This window comes from Heterocephalus glaber, unplaced genomic scaffold (assembly GCF_053883595.1).
Source record: "Heterocephalus glaber isolate CG9 unplaced genomic scaffold, H.glaber_assembly_v1.0 deba00001472, whole genome shotgun sequence".
In the NCBI taxonomy this organism is placed as follows: Eukaryota; Metazoa; Chordata; class Mammalia; order Rodentia; family Bathyergidae; genus Heterocephalus; species Heterocephalus glaber.
Window position 1 is genome coordinate 83,604,822 of NW_028258315.1, and position 18,622 is coordinate 83,623,443.

Genomic DNA, 18,622 nt, shown 5'->3' on the forward strand with positions numbered 1-18,622 from the left:
ACACAGTTCCATCACTTAATTAACATTGTTTATTTGGCTATAATTTTATATTTGTTTGGACTGTTCAAAACTTTTTTTAAAGAGTAGGGATTGCCTATTTGTTTTGTATTGTTTTCTCCCTCTGCAAGTTGAGCTATGTAATGTCAAACAAACTGTGATTAAAAAATGAGTGTTGCTTTTAATCAATTAAATTAGAAAGTTAGCACATGAAACTCATAGCTCCTTAAAATAATGACTAAATAAAGAAGAGGTATTTTAATATTTAGTACAGTGAGACAATAATCAAAAAGTAATAAAAACAGACATCTTTAAATAGATAAAAGTGACAAACATATATAATGTATAGGTCTATTTCAATAACTTCCAAAATTAATATCTTATGAAAAAGTGAGTGCAAATCACTGCACCTTTTTCAATGCAATCAAATTGAACCTGCCACCTGACTCTAGAGCTACCACTGCAGAGGCATTTATATCCTCAGCAAACAAATATTGTTCAGGTAGAAAAGCAAGCACAAGTGAAAGAGAAAAACAGGTACACGTTTCAAATCAAAAACTACTTATTGAGCTAAAAAAAAGAGTTCAAATATTTTGAGCTTGTCATTCACTCAGAAATCCCCATACCACTTTATATAATTCTTAGAAATCAAGAAGCTTTACAATTTCAAGTACAGATGTGAGTAAATTTGCTTTTAATTGTTTTCATTCAAGTTTCCCACTGCCAAATTTAAGGCAAGAGTTGTCAGATTCTCTCCTTTCTTTCCTTTCTTTCTTTCTTTCTTTCTTTCTTCCTTTCTTTTTCTTTCTTTCTCTCTCTCTCTTTCTTTCTCTCTCTTTCTGTCTCTCTTTCTTTCTTTCTCTCTCTTTCTTTCTTTCTCTCTCTCTTTCTTCCCCCCCCCCCCCCCCCGCATTGAACCCAGGACCTTCACCCTAAACTACAACCCCATCTCCACCCTCCTTTTCTGACACAAGGTTTCTCTAAATTACTAAGTTGCCCAGGCTGGGGTCAAACTTGCTGTCTTCCTGTTTCTGCCTTCCAGTACCCTGGAGTTATAGCAGTACAATATGGGGCGGGGGGGGGGGTTAATAGATATTTTATTTTATTTTATTTTTTTAAGAAGCAAGAATGGTTTTTTCCCCCTTTTCTCATATTTTTTTCCTTTTCCCTGCTTTCCTTTCCCCTACCCCTTCCCTTTCCTTTTCCCCTTTGGACCTTTTGATATGTCCTTTTTTTAAAAAGAGAGAATTACCTCCATCTTGGATTCTGAGAATAGGCAGGAACTAATATAAATTATTTCACAAGATGTAGTTAGACAATGCTATGAAAAGAACTTTAGCATATTTTAAGAAACATGCTGAGGTAATGTGAATTAGAAATTTTGAGTAATCAAAAGGATTTGCCAATTTAAGTGAAAGTTAAATCCAAATTTCCCTATGAAAACTAATTTCTTTTTATAGGATGCTTAACACAATATTTCATAATCATATTCTACTATTTTACCTCCTTTATGTATTTACTCAAATGATTCTTGCTCAATGAGACCTACTCTGAAGACCTGTTTAAAATTTAAAATTGAAATATCTCATCCACACTAATGATCCCCTTTGCCCTGGTTTCTTTTTCTTTTCCTTCTTAGCTTTTTCATGACACTTCTTTCTAACTATTCTAATTTTCATAACACTTCTTTCTAACTAGGTTACTATGCATAGTCATACACTGTATAATATAGTTATTGCTTAGTCTGCCCTCCCACACCCCAAGGAACAAAAATCCCTTCAGAGAGGCACATTTTACCTGATTGCTCAGTGGTGTAACCCAAGCATCAAGAACACTGACTGTTGGGGCTGGGAATTTAGCTCAATGGCTCTGCGCCTGCCTTGCAAGTGCAGGGTTCTGAGTTCGATCCCCAGTACCAAAAAAACAAACAAAGAACACCAACTGCTATGCAGTGAACAATGAATATTAGCTAACTTTCAGTGGATTTATGTATTGTTTTATAAAGTTAAAAGTATTTTTATAAAATACACTTTGCCAATATATAAATGTTGAATGTAAGTATTTGACGTCAATTCATGACACAAATTCAAAGTAATTCTTAAATTGTGTTGTAACATTTGAAAGATTGTTTTCAAATATATTTTGTTAATGCAAATATGCCTGAAACTTCTATGCATTATACTGTATTTTGTTTGCTGGTTTATAGACTTTGACACATGTACCTATGGGGAAATTCACTTTTACAAAAGTATCTTAACAAATGTCAGACATGTGAAAAGGCCAAAGACCTGCATTCACTTTAGTCAAAATTTATATTTACTTTTTATTTTTTTAAATTAATTTTATTGGTACACTTTAGATATACCTAACACTCACATTCATCATAAGAAATTTGTACCTGTATGTAATAGATCTTGATTTTTCTTTTTCCCCCCAACTCCCTCCTTTCCCTGTAACTCCTGAGCCTTGAGCCAAGTATCATGGAGCATACCTGTAATCCCTGCAGCTCTGGGAGGCAGAAGCAGGAGAATCCCAACTTCAAGCTTTGCCTGGATAACTAAGTGATCTAGTAGTGACCCTGTCTTGAAATTTGAAAAAGAAAGGACTAGGACATAGCTCAGTGTAAAGGCCTTAGGTTCAATCCTCAGTACCAGGAGCAAAGAAGAAGAAGAGAAGGAAGAAGGAGGAGGAGAATCATCCAAAAACTCACCCTTGCCTTAAATCCGACACTAGGAAACTTTAGAAAGAAAATAATGAAAAGGCATTTGCCATTGTACATTGTTTTATACCCATTTCCTTGACAATCTAATCTATCTCCTTTACGGATCTACTACTTCTGTATTACTTATTCAGCCATTAAATTCTAACACCTACTCTATATCTGTCTGGCCAGGATAGTGTCAATGGTTTGTCATACACAGAACTATGAGGAGAGCAAGAATATTTATTACTTTTATCAGCACATTTTTATTAAATATGCCTAGTCCCTATCTTTCTAGTTGGAGAAATGTAAGCTTGTCTGTGAATTCTACTGTAGTAACAGAGTTACTTTTGATCTAGGAATATCCCTAGTCTTCCTGAGAACACATCTTCTTCAATAGCATAGTGCATATTTGGGGAGGAAATTTAGAATTCACCTTGGAATTTAGGGATGAATTTTCCCTTACCCTCTGCCTCTCACATCTGGCCACTTGAACTCACAGTTTGGTCCTGATCACAATTTCTTAGCAATACTGAATTACCCAGTACAGATATATCACCTAGCAAACCACAATCTATCCACTATGCATGAAATATGTGCTCTGAGAGCTATACAACACAGAAGAGTGCTAAACTTACAGAACTTCACTGACAACAGTCTTACTACAGTGTGTATATGGAAAGGGTAACCAAATAAAATATGATACCAAAACAGTGACCATTGCAGTGGTTGTTGGATAATGATATAGCTCTTTAGGTAAGATCTAATGTCATTTGCAAAAGAAAGTAGCTAGTCAGAGGAACTGGGCCAATGCATGTGCTCCTTGCGTAGTCTCTGATGCTGTTGCAAAAGCTTAAATGATACTGCAATGATCTCCTCCTAAATGACTTCCCCTTGGCAATGTTCCCTTTTCATCCTCCCCAGTACTGACAAAATTACCTTTCTAAATACTTTGAATCCCTTTCTAGTTCCTTACTGTGTGTAAAATAAAACCCATATTCCTTCAGAAGGTTTACAAAATGAGGAGGCCACAGCTTGCTATTCAGACCACTCCTCCCCACTGCCTCCCACCTGACCTTGTGTGTCTGGGAGGATGGTACCGGTGTGGATGATGTTTGCAATGTTCCACTCAGTGGGGAGTTCCATGACTGCTTTGTCCATTCAGGGACAGATGTGAAACCCAAACCAAACTGAACACAAAGAAGTAGATTCTGAATTCATATGGGTGGGCAAAATTTCTAAAGTACAACCTACTTTTCCACCTCTCTCTCTCTCTCACACACACACACACACACATACACACACATGTGCAAGTGCACACACACACACATGAGGTAAAAGTCTATCTATAGCAGCACTTGGAAACACAGGGAAAACATCAACAGCAGATGATCTCAGTTGGGAATTGGAGGAAGATAATAAACATTGAGATATAAAATCCAGTAGAGTTGAGGAATCAGTGAAACATATTAAAGAGAAAGCTTTCATAAATTTTTATGATGTTCAGTCTTTTTAGACTGAGTCACAATTCTGAACAGATTAGTGACCTGAAAGATCAAATAAATCAATTTTGTAAGAATAAACTGAAAAAGGTGAAGATGTGGAAAATGTGAGGAAGCAGGAAAAATAAAGGATAGAGTCAAATGTTCTAATTTATACTTAATAAAGTTTCCATAAAGAGAAAATGAAGAAGTTGCAAGGTTGGGATAATTTAAAAATCCTCTTAAGCTGAAAAAAGAAGTATAAATCCTTCATTTGAAAGGACTATCAATTGCCAAGTAAAAATGTTCCCAAATATGGAAAATTCAGAACTATAAAAATAAAGATAAAATCCTAAAAGGCCCATAGAACTAGGAAGAGTTTTCCTTGAGCTTCAAAAGAATGAAATTAGAATGCAGCTGTATCATCTGCAGAACTGATTGTGAGAAGATGGTAGAAAAATTTCTTCTCAGATTCAGAGATTAAATTATATTGAATCTACTCACCAAGATTATCAATCACATATAAGGATTAAAGGAAAACATTTGAAAACATGAAAAGACTGATAGCTCAAATTCCACAAACTTTCTCTGAGGATTATTTAGTGTACTGTTTGAAGAAAAAATATATATGACAAAGAGAAAGGCAAAGAATAAAAATCAGTAAAAAAGAAAGACACTAAACTGTTGATTCAGTTTAAATAATCACTATTTATTAAGTAAATAAGATATTTAAAGCAATTATAGGATTTCTTTCTCTAGAAATAATCAATTTCTTAAAACAACAAATAGAAACATAAAATAAGAGAATATTATCTTATATATTCCTTTATATTAATACACTGGCAAATCTAGAAATTTAGAACCCAGAGCCCTAGATTCCGGGTTACAGTGGGTCCATAATCTTGTTACAAATTATATCTTTATTTCCACTAAACTAAAACTGAAATTTAGCAAGACTTTCAATTATGAATCTCGGTAACAAACATCGTAGTACTAGCAGTACCTGTGACTTTCACCAGTAAAAATAACAGGAGAGTTTATATCACTTTTCATTTGGTGCAGATATGTAAAACTATCCCTTTGGCAGTCATGTGATCCGAATATAGATTGCGTGTAATCTCCAAGTTCCTGTGTAGTCATGCCCACGAGCAAGCTGCCCACGTGTCAGACAAACGTGCCAATTGTGTGCCTACCAAGTTCTCTCATTGGTGACCCAGACACCTATTTCCCTCTCTAAAACTGTTATATGCCTCTAGTCATCAACACTGGAAGGGAAGTGAGTTTTTTCTATTATTTGTTAAAGTGTTATAAAACAAGAGAGTTAAAATGAGAAGTTTTAATTCCCCATTGAGCAGTTTGGTACTTTATAAGACAGATAATTTATAAGCTAAAGTTAAAGCCTTGCAAATCTGCACAATCACATGATTGAGATAACCATCAAAGCATTAAGTAACTTATCATTCACAGGTCTTGCCGGTGATACAGGCCATCAAGACTGAAAGTTCTATGGTACTAGAGGTTCTTTTCTTTTCTTTATCTCTTTTTTTTTTTTTTTTCAGTACCGGGGATTGAACTCAGGACCTTCTGCTTGCCAGACAGGCGGCAGCACTGAGCTACATCCCCAGCCCGAGGTTCTTTTCTTTATTGCTCTTAAATCCCTTTTTGTATATGGTGTTATGAGGTAAAGGTGAGCACACAGAGGATATTATACAGGCAGGTTTTATGCATTTTTATTCCATAAATTACTGAGTATATTGAGAATAACATTGTCAGAAAACTGAAAAGATGGTGAGGAAGCATACACATATACACATTGTTTGTGCGAAGGCACAGAAAGTCCAGGGACACCACTCGCACAAGGATTTTTTTTAAATGACTCTAAGAAAAATCTCTAGACTTCAGCTTTCAAATGGTTTTACAGGCAAAAAAAGAATTTCTGATCTAGATGAAGTAGATGCCTTTATAAGGAGAAAATAACTCAGAAAGTGGGAGAAGACCGTAGTTACAGGAGAAACTGAAGGGTAATCACAGATTCACATACGCATGTGAATGAACATGCACACACACACACCCCCATCACATACCCCACCCAAAAACCTATACCAAAATGCTGTCACCAATCTTTCAAGGAACAGGTCCCTTCTAATATCCAAATTATTTGGGCACCTAAAAAGGGGAAAAGCAAACAAAGAAGAAAATCACCAATTTATTCTACAAGTGAAGCCAAATAACCCTGATGTTAAGACTAAAGTTATAATATGTATAAATTGGTTCCACATTCTACATTCCTAAATAACAAGAAAGCATATAAATTTCCTCCAAGGAGGAAGAAAGAAAAAAGAATGGAAGTTTATAAATTAGTATATGGTAGTTGAGGCTTCAGTTTTCTCTAAATTGGGAGGGACCATGAAACTCAGAGAAGAAATCTGAAGGAGACTGGGAGAAATCTGACTTTTGAAAGGCATGGAGGCAATTCCAAATACAATAATGAGATGCTTAGTAAGAGAGTGATTTCACTAGGAAAATTAGCAGGATTACGAGGTAGTGTTGAATGTCTATTTGAGGTGAGACACAGCTGCCCTGTGGCAAGATTTCCTTCAACACAGCTTGTCTACTTGGAAACAGGACACTGAGAGTTATGGCTTTGCAGAGAGAGGCAAAAAAAGTTGGGTGTGGTGATGCATGCCTGTGATCCCACGTTAGGAGACTGAGGCAGGAATATTAAAATTTAAATCCAGACTGTGCAATTTAGTGACTCAGAAAATGCTACCTCAAAATAAAAAGTAAAGAAAAGGGCTTGAGATGTAACTCATTGTGAAAGCCCTGGGTTCAATCCTTAATACTGCTGGGGCAGGCAGCGGGGACAGAGCAGGTGGGGGTAGGGAGATGAGTGTAATATACCTATCTGACTATCAGAGCTGGGAAAGGAGAGATGTGAAGAGCAGAGAAAAAATACACCGGTAATCTACAAAAACCTGCCATTGGAACAAAATGATCAAGATGGGAGTAATTGATGAAGAAGAATATAATGTATTTTTAAAGTTAGTACATGTTTGTAGTACCTACAGTTTACTATCTTTGGGAGTGGGTATATGTACATACTACAGCTTGTTTTTAATCCCTTTCACTCCCACCCTCCTCCTCTAAATCCTCTTTCCCTGTTTTCACTCATTGATATCATCATCTTATCTCATGTTTATGACACATAGATATGGCATATAAAGTTTTCATTATTTGAGGTAATTAGATTCCTGTACATCAAGTCCCTGACTTATGAACAAGTCCTGTCCGGGAGAACACTCGCAAGCTGGATTCATCCGTAAGTCTGACAAAGTGAGTATTAAACACCTTTGACACAGATATACAATGTAAAGCATAAAAAGACTTCACGTGTTCCATGATCTTGTCCTTTAGAATTGTGCCAATGGTTGAACGCTTCATGTTATAAGAACAAGCGACGTCTATCATCTTTCCCCTTAGTCCAGTCTCTCCATTAGTTTCACTTTCGTTTCCATGGTTATTGCTTTGCGCTTCCCAGCAGTCCCCTCCACGTCACCACTGCTTTTCCTCCTGCTTCCGGACATCCTGGGCTCTGACTGAGCACTGTACAGTAAGCACCCGGCAGCACAGCTGTGACAATGTCCGGTAAACATGTGAGCTACTTCTGTGATTTGTTCACATCTATTCATGTTCATAATGCAAGGTCTATTCGTATCTGTGAAAGTTCACAACTCGAATCTCTGTAAGTTGGGGACTTACTGTACATGGCATATCTTTAGCCTACTTATTTCCCTTCCCCTCCTCCTCTCCTTTCATACATGTTCTCTTGAATCCCTTCCCATTTGCAAGAGATCCTTCAATCTATCCTTTACTGTGCTCTGTTTGTACTTTGCCTTACTCAAATAAGAGATACTATACAGTATTTAAACTGTGTGTCTGATTTATTTCACTCAACATTATATTTTCCAAGTGCATCTGTTTTCCTACAAATGTCTCAAATTTGTCCTTCTTTATAGCAGTGTAGTATTCCAATATGTATAGATACCACATTTTCTTTGTCCAATCATCTGCTGATGGGTATGGCTGCTTCCAAGATTTAGCTATTAGACACAATGTACTTCTATTATGGACTACTATGTAGCAATTTAAAGAATGAAGTTCATTAATATGCAATATAATGTAAAACTCTCTTAATTATATTGTTGAATTAATAAAGGAAATCAAGACAGAGTTTTTTGTGTGTGTGTGTGTGTGTGTGTGTGTGTGTGTGTGTGTATTCTACCAAACTGTCTTAGTTATTTTTCTCTCATTGCTGAGACAAAATACCTGGCATCCAAAGTTAAAGGGGAAAAGATTTATTTAGCTCACAGTTTGTAGAGGTTTCAGACTATAGTCAGCTGGCTGCAAGGCAGAGTGGCCCATGGCAGAGGGGTAACAGTTCATGGTGGCAAAAGACAGCCAAAGCAAGGGAAACTTAACAGAGTCTTTCTGCCCCTTTTATCTTATCTAGGCTATCGGGATTAGGGCAGTGCCAAACCAATCAGTGTAATGGTTTAGTAATCACATGCCCTTGATCCCTGCATCACACACTCTAAATCCAGCCACCTCTGAAAAAGCCCCACCTGTGACCACATAAGGCTTTGGGGGGACATCTAGACACAAGCCATAACACAAATGATAGAACTGCAGGGAGAAAAACATAATTATTACTTTACTTTGCTATGGTTTGAGATTTCTATACCTACTACACATTTTAATTTAAAAAATATAATAAAGTTATTTCCATGTTGGAAAAAAGTCATGAATAATTCCATTACATAGAGATACTACTATTGAAACTTCTAGTTTTCTTCTAATATTTTTGATGCAAAATATTTCTACAAAAGGAATCACATTGTCCATACTGTTTTTAATCAGCTTTCTCCACCTTTTCCATGGCGTTAAATATTTCTCTAGGATCATTTTTAATGGCTGAACAGTCTGGTTGTTAAATATTTATGTTTTATCTGGTTTTTGTTTCTACCAAAAACACTTCCATAAAAATCTTGTAACTATAATTTTGCAAACATCTATGACTATTTTCTTAGCATGAATCCCCCAAAGTAAAAGCTCTGGTTTAAAGGTTTTATGCAAAATTCTGTGGCGTTCAATAGATATGGCCAAACTGCCTTCCAGAAAGATTTTAAAAATTTATATTCTCACCAAGAGCATATGACAGTGCTTTTTTCCATCCATTTTGCCAACAATGGGAATATGCTTGTTTTAAATCTTTAAAATGTTTTAGTATCCAGTTCCTAAATCTACTTTTCACCATGAAGTTATACATCCTTCCATTCTAAGTCTATGCTAAATTATATTTGTGCATTCAAATACTGTAGATATAATGACTTGAGAGCAATCAGTTTTCTTCTGTGGAATGCAGAAATCAGGAAAATATTTGTGTGCCTGTTACAGACTTCCTCCCCAAGTTTTCATTCTTTGCTCATCAGGTACAATACAAGATTAAGGATCAGATTGTGAGAGTCTAGTTCTAACTGCCTCCAATAAGTCAAATTATTAAAATTTAAATATAACTTTAAAAACTGTGCATTGGACCTCTGTGCCATTGAAGAAGGTCAAGTTCAAGGCCCTTATTTAAAAGAACTCTCCCTAAGAGATCACAAAAGGAAGCCTATTAACATTACATCTTTCCCAGTACCTTTCTTCTTTGTTCATTTTAAAACACAGCTAATGCTGACTGAAAGCTACTAGTGACTCAAAGCAGAAAATGGGGAGCTTATACTACGTGATATGGCATCGAAATTGTGCTCGCACTGAGCTTCCTGGGACATGATCATTAGTAGAAATCCTTGATGAGGTGTCTATCTAAACAAAATCTATCTTTTTTTTCTAAACAATACTGGGAAGGACCCATAAATATTGCCATATTAGGTATTTTATGTTTTTACTTTGAAACAAAAAATTTAGAGTTTGGTATGGTTGGAGTTTGCTTATTGATCATTCAATTATCATTCAATATAAGTCAGTGATAAGTTTTCAAACAGTAGTGTGGCTTGAAACATTTCAATGCTGAACATTAAAACCATGAAAAGGTCTAAAGTTTTAAAAATATATTTATTTTGAAATTTTAAAAAATATGTTTATTTTGAAAATATATTTGCTCACTATTGTGATAGTTGTGCTCTATACAGGCTAAAAATCAATGAGAAAAAAAATGAAGATGATGGCTGCAAATGGTTTTATTGTGTAAACACAGCCATACTCTTCAGATTCATTATAATGACAGTGTTAACTTTCATTTTTCACTTTCATGTAAAAATTTCAAATATGATACAATGCTCTAAAAAGAGTAGCTGAAAGATATCACAGAGGATCAAAAACAATTGAAAGCTCTGGTGCCTTAGCAGTTCTCAAAAGAAATCATAAACTTTCAAGACATTCAATACAGATGTATTTTATTAAAACACACAGCTGAAACCAAAAATGGAAGAAAAAAAAGATACCTTAGTAAAACAATCTTATTGCTCTTTGTTTCACCCAGGATTTTAATGATCTACTTATCTTATTTTAAAATAATTTTATAAACCCCTCAAACTAAATTTTTTCTTTCTCTACTACTTACTGCTACCAAAATATTAAGTTGGTTGTTTCAGTAGACTTACCCACTAGAGTAAAGACATGGGGCACAGGTGGTGCTAGACCTCATGAAAATTTACCAAGGCGATGTGCAGAAACTTAGCTACAAACGTACTGGAATCCCTTAGCCAACTACTTCAGGAATGTGAATGTCAGGTTTGGCAGATGAAAGAAGAATCTGTGGGGAGAATAACTCCCAAGGGGAAAGGCAGACTCTGCTGCCTCCTTCTCCAAGCCAAAGGAGAAAATCTTCAGTAGGACCTCTTAGGCTGATGGACCGGAGGTCCATGCATTTGGGGTACCCCAGAGAGCTTTGCTTGACTCCTATATGGGAAAGCTGTGAAGCTTGGGCAGCACAAAAGGAAAGGTCCTTGTTGGTCCAGGAGGTATATACAAACCTGGGAGACAATCCCAGGAAACCTAACAGAGAAGGAATATGAGACAGGAAAGGAAGTCAATAAAATGTGTACAGCCAGTTATGGCTATGGGCAAGAATGCAGGGAACCCCAGGGAAATGGTGTAGAAAAGAGATATCCAATAGAAAAGCCAGGCAAATCAAACTGGTACTTCTAAGTTTTCTAGCAGCCACATTTAAAAGAAAGTAGCAAAACAGGTGAAATTAATTTTAATACTATCACTTAGTCTGTTAAATCCAGTAAATCACAATTCAACACGTAACCAATGTAAAAATTATTCATGAGGTCTTTAAATCATTTTTACTCAGTCTTTGATATCAGGTATGTAATTTATACTTACAACTTGATTTGGACACTCAATTTTCATCTTCATTTGTATTCAGATTTCATAAAGTTTTGGTGTTTTTTTTTTGGTACTGGGGATCGAACTTGGGTCCTTGTGCTTGTGAGGCAGGAGGCAGAATCACTGAGCTAAATCCCCAGCTGGATTTCATAAAATTTACAGCTGAAAAAGTTGGTTCACATGGCCAAGGTTTTACCAAATATACTTTAAAAAGTTTTCCAATAACTGAAACAAGTTATCATTTAAATGTTTTAATTAATTAAAATTAAATCAGATTTAAAATTCCATCCTTTGGTCACACCTGCCACATTCTACACGCTTAGCAGCCACATGTGACTAGTGGCTCCTGTACTGGGTGGTACAGATGTAGCCCATGCTTCAGAGCTGTTCCACCAGAGAAGGAAGGAACCTGGGCCCTTCCCTAGGTCATAGATGACTGTTAGTTAATGGCTGTTTCTGAGGCCCCTGATAGCTGTGCACGTGGCTACACTTGCTGACCCCAGAAAAAGCTTCATGCAGGCGGGCACAGGTGTGCACAGTGGGGAGCCTTCATGTAGAGGTGAATGCCAGGGGATGTGGATGGAGGGCTGCCAATCTCTGCTGCAGTATATGACCTCTGGTTTTTCACATTTTCTCTTTTTCAGCAGAACTCTTCCCTTGATCTCTTAGAAGCACGTGACAAATCAATCTTTGCTGTTGCAAATACCTTCCACAGCCAACTCTCTCTTCACTGCCATTGACAATCCTTTGCATCAGAGGTCCTGCCTTACCTAACACAGTTTGTCACAATGGCAGCAACTCCCTTATAGCTGATTTCCAGTAAGTCAGGCACACTGCTACCTTCAGGGGCTAGGATACTTGTTATCTGGCCAACGCCACTCTGATCTCTAGAGTCAAATATGAATTTAAGTAGAAAGAACTAAACTCCAACCTAGTACCGTAGGACTTCCCATTTAAATATCTCTACACCTGCCTGAATTCAGAGCTTGATCCAGATGATGGTACTCATAAGGCTCAGTGGAATTTCTACCACAGTTTGACTGTCTGATTCTCTGATCTCTTCCCAGAGCTCTGGCTTTACTAATGTCGTAACTGCAGGCAGAGTGCAGTCCAGCCCGCCAGCTTCCGTGGTAACTGTGCCTTCCCTGACAACCCAGGGCCCTCCAGGTAGCTTGTGGCTCTGCTCCTTCCTTTTTGTTCCTCAGCGCTCTACTGTGGCTGGCCCACCAGCTTTCTGGGTTGTGCGAGGCCAACCCCTCTGGATATTAGTTTCCTCTACCAAACTAAATTTTCTATCTGCTCCCTCTTGGCTTGAGCCACCTAACAGAGATGATTTTATTTAAGGACCCTGCCCCTACCACTCTATCCTATACCACAGCAGTTAACCAGGCCATATAATATCACAGCCCCAAAATAGGATAGTGTCTGCCTTCGAGCCTAAATTAATGCATATAAGCTATTATTATTCCTCTAATTCATTCTGCACTATAAATTCAGATTCATTTCTTAAAATCTTGTACTTGACATGTCAAAATTTGCTAGAGAAATAATTCATAACTGTCCTAGATGGAGTCAGGTGCCAGGGAGACAAAAGAAGTCTATGACAATTTTCCTAGCTTCAAGTAGTTTTCAAGTGAATTTGAGAGGCAAGATTCATATGCATGATTCAGTTAAAAATAATATAGAACAAAGATTCAAAGATGGGCAAATTTCATCTGTAGAGGGACAGATAGTAAATATCAGCCATTGGTGGCCATATATGTAGTCTTTAAACTACTCAACTCTGCTTTAACACAGATGCAGACCCTTGCAATATGTAAATGAATGGGCATAGCTGTGTTTCAATAAAGCTTTATAGATACAAAGAGGGAGCACTAAAATTTAAATTTAATATAATTTAAATAAGCCATAAGTATTATACTTATTTTGACTTTTTTTTTTTAACCATTTCAAAATGTAAACATTCTTAGCTTGTGGGTTATACAAAAACAGACTGGGCCAGGCTTTGTTTGGCTTTTATAGTTTCCCAACTCTCTTTTGTTTTTTGTTTTTGTTTTTGAGACAGAGTCTCACTATGTACTCCAGGCTGGCCTTGAATTCACTATGGAGCCCAGGCTGGCCTTGGAATCCTCCTGGCTCAGCTTCCCAAGTGCTGGGATTACAGGTGAGCGCCACCACACTCAGGTTACAGTTTTGTAACTCTTGAGTAGGATATAATTTAGTATTTAACAGGGTGGTTCAGATCCAATGATAAAGAAGTAAGAAATGTAAGGAAGAAAGAAATATTCTTAAAATCCTTTCATAAAAAGTCAAAACATAAACTGAATCTAGGCAATAGTAGTTCAATAATGAAAGGAAGAAAAGCTATTTTGGGTCAGCAGTAGCACAAACCAAGAGATAAATGGAGTGTGACAGTTTGCCAGTGATGAGATTACCCTAAGTAGAGCAGATAAGTATTATTCATCTGCCGGAGATACGCATGTGGCCGTAGACTTGAACAGATAAAATGGAAGCTTTGCTTCTCCTCTTTATCCCAGCCTCATAGGATTGCTTCTAGAAAAATACTGAACTCTTTCAGACTCCAAGATGCTTTAACTCTCTTAGAATTTTCTTCTCTGTGCTTCTTTGGTATTTATTCTGGATGAGTTTCTCAGATTTGTTTTCTAATTCTTATTCTCCATTGTATCTAATCTACTGTATAATGCTTTCACTGAAGTTTTAGTACCAATGGCTATATGTTATTTCTAAAATTCCAGTTTTTCTCAAATTCTTTTCTAGTTTCATACTGACCTATTCTTGAAATACATTTTAATGATTTTTTTTTTTTTGGTACCGGGGATCAAACTCGGGTCCTTGCTCTTGCGCAGCAGGCGACAAAACCACTGAGCTAAATCCCTGGCCCTCAATAATTTTATTTTTCTTTTTAAATGAATTGAGCATAATTCATAGTGTATTTTAAATTGTTTTATTAGCTCTAGTTTTTAAAGTACTGATTTTCTGGGTTTGCTGCTTATGATGATTTGTTTCCTTGGTTTATAAGTGTTTTATAATGAACAGGAGTTTTTACCCATGAGACCCTTATGCTCAAGATTATGAAAACATTGCTACAAAGTGGTTTTGCATTTGCCCCTGCTAAGGCTGCAGGAGTTTTGCTCATTCCATAACAGTTACTATATTAACTTCTTAGCTTGCCTGCCAAATGGGTAGTATACAATTGATCCTACAACCATAAAGTGGAGGATTGATATTTATGAGTGACTCCTTTCCCAATCATAGCCTCTTAGCAAATGGTACACTCCCTTGACACCTTCCTGAGCAGTGTTTGTAGTTTTCCTGGTCCGGTTAAATAGGATGTGGAGGCTTCATTTTCACGCCTTGCCTCACTCAGGACTGAGCTGCACTTCCTGTCCCAGCAGTGACATCACAACTTCTGCTTCCTGCCCAAAGGTCCATGGGTCTCCTGCGTCTAGGTATATTTGAGCTTAGTTACATATTTTATACTTCATTAAAAACTGTACTTTATCTGTTATTTTTGTACTTAGAGGGCAAAGGGAACTTTAGCATTCACTTCCATCCAGTGAGTTATCTGAAAGACCAGTGGTTTTAATTTTTAAGATAAAGAGATAAAGCATATGAAGACCTAGGGGATGATGATTTTAAATGTGGGCAGGAAGACAGTAAAGATTCTAAAAAGGTTGGAAGATCAGATTTCTCCAGAGACATTGAAGATTGAGTTTTCTCTATACAGATGTTTCATTTGTATTTTTTACTTTTTATTTTGAAATAATTTTACATATATAGATATGTAAAGATAGTTACAGAATTTTCAAATATTAACTACTCAGTTTCTTCTAATATTATATGACCACAGTACAATGACCAAAAGTAAGAAATTAACACTGGTACAATATCATTAACTAAATTACAGATTTATCACCTTTTCACTAATATCCATTTTGTTTCCGCACCCAATATAGCTTTCTACATTGTGTTTAGCTGTGTTCCTTAGTCTCTTTTAATCCCAGACAGTCCAACTGCTTATTATTGTCTTCCATGACATTCTTTTAGTTTTTATTTTTTTCAGTGCTGGGGCAAGTGCTCTACCACTGAGATGCAGCCCAGCCCTTCCCAACATTCTTTTTTTTCTTGAGGCCAAGTCTCACTATGTAGTCCAGTCTGGCCTTGAACTCACTAGGTAGTCAAGGCTGGCCTCGAATTTACAGCAATCCTCCTGCCTCAGTCTCCCGAGTGCTGGGATTACAGGTGTGCACCACCATGCCTCAGTACAACATTCTTGATGAATAGGTGTTTAATAAAATACTCCACAGTTTGCATTTGTTTGGTGTTTCTGCATGATCAGAATGTGGTTATGAGTTAGCAGAGGTGAGGTGCCTGTTTAGTACATTGTATCAGGGGTCCCTGTCAGTAGGTCTTGTTATGGGTGATGTTGACCTTGATTATTTGGTTAAAGCGGTGTCTACTATGGTTTTTAATTATTGTAAAGTTACTTCCTCTTTGTAAATAAAAAAAGACTTAGGGGGAAATACATTGAGGCTATCTAAGTTCATTGCTCCATAAACTTTTCCCCACTAATTTAAGTATGCATAGGTTGATGCTCCGTACAAGAATTTTTACCAATGTTATGGTGTTCTGACGATTTTCTATTTCCTCCTTTTCTTTTACATTTATGAATTGGAATTTTTCCTCTGGAGTTGTCCTTTCTCCACCATTTTTTCAATTACTTATTTATATCATTATAGACTTCGTTTATTTTCATATTCCAATACCTTATTTTGTTGCTGAACTTGTTTCAGCTTTGGCTGTTGAGAGCTCTCAGAGGCTGGCTCCTGTAACCTTCCACTGTGTGTCCCTGTTTATTGGGGCAGCCATATTTCCTTCTGTAAATCACAAGACACTGTAGGCTCATCTTGGACATCCCTGCCCTAGACCAAGACTCAATCACTTTTCAAATGAGCTCTGTGGATGTTATAAACCACAGTGGTGCGTAGTTCAAAACCCTCTACTCTCATCCACAGGATAAGAACAGAATCAGAAAAAACTGCAAGAACCTAAGAAGTCCAACCTTCAGACTGAGCAGGGGTTGGGAGACAATGAAGGGAAAAGAGAAAGAGCCATCAAAGACGTGGGAGGAAACTCAGAGCATGGTGTGGAAAAGTCCAGAGAAGACAGCCCTCAGCTGGAACTTCAGGGTGCCCCTTGTAGACTCTTACCTGATCCCACTTACCTCTGTCTCACTGTTTCCTCATCGGGAAAACTGGGAGCCAGATATCTTTGTTGTCCTGGGCTAACCAAATTCCTGACTTCTGCAAACACAGCCTCAACTCACACAGCCTACACACTTTAGACCTTCACCTCTCCTCCCACCACTCACACCTCTCAGCTTTCCAAAGACAGGGCCAGTTGCTTTTTCTTCAATCTTTTCCCAAACTGCCAGCCTACATTTATCCTTTCCCATTACAAATACCATGGTTCTCATCTTTTCTGTTTAGTACTTGGATTATATTCATTTAAAAAATGTTTCTATTTGTTTCATATCATTTATTTCTCAGCAATACTGTAGTTCCTTCAGATCAGAGACCATACTACATACTCTCTGGTATGTTTGGTAGTTAATAATAGAAATTTAATACATATATTTCAGTTTAGCTTTCATATCAACAAATCAACCACTATAGTCATCAAAGAAATAGCTGCATACTGGGAAGATTCCAGGAGTTATCTTATCTATGCGAGAATGTTAAAATCTACTCTTTAAGATACAAAGTTGGAATAGTTATGCAAATGGTTCATGACTTTGGTGATATTCCAAGAAAATGTAACCCTGAGTCAGAGCCATTATTTCTCACCAGGAAATAATTCATTAGAATATTCACAGATTATCTATTAATTAAGTCACTATAATATTTCACAGGCCAATTTGTCCTTTGTTTTAGAACAACTACCTGGTCTATTTCTATATTTCTATGTTCAACTATCTGTTTTAAAATTATTAGTATATAAAGCTATTGAATTTCAAAGGACAATGAGAGCATATTAATGGAATTCATTTTTTTAAAAAATCTTTGTTTTCTTATTAAAAATATAATGCTTATTAGTTAAAAAGTCAAGAAGTTGTAGATAAGCAAAAAGAAAATAATCCCAACACTGAAAACCAACATTTTATTGTATTATATACTATATGCATGTTTAAAATGTGTGCATGTGTATGTGTCTATGGGACGATTTTATACACAGGTTATTTTGTAACTTACTGTTTTGGCTTTGTGTTTAGTATCTTCTTACATTATTAACATTATTAAATATTTGTGTTATTACTGTGGTAGTGAAAGGAATTTCAGATTATACGTATCAATTTATTAAACTAATCTTATGTCTGAACATTAATTAGGGTTTGTCCAAATTTCCTCCAGTATGTTACACTGAGATGAATATTCTTATGCTTAATTGTGAACACATTAGTAATTATTTCCTTAGCATACATTCTTAAATCTGAATAGGTATGTATGAAGAACTTTATACAGATTTTTTTTAATGAACATTGTCCACCTTCCCACCATAAAAGTTGTGTAAATCTATTATCCTAATCATTAGTGGTTAAAGCAATTTTCAAACAATATATAATTTTATATTTTTAAAGGAATCACACAGCCCACTAAAGTCTCTAAAAAGATGATAAAATAAAGCTACACTCACTTTTTTCTATTATGGAAATGTCCTTTTCCCCTACAACTTTGACTAATTTTTAAATAATCTGCTTCCTGATATACTAATGCAAAACAACACACATTATTTAGTGTGGGTTGCAAAGAAAGCAAAAAGTTCTCTGAGGTAATGTAGTCCAAGGGACGCTGGCTGCAGCTAAGAACAATACTGTGTTTTATTAATCGGGGTCCTATTTATAAACCTCTTCTTAACAAGTTATTTTAAAGTAAGTTTTCCAGTTTTCCTTGTATTAATAGTGCATCTGACTTAAACATAGTATTTTACACTTTATCTGAGATTTGCCAATTTTTCTTAAAAAAAGAAT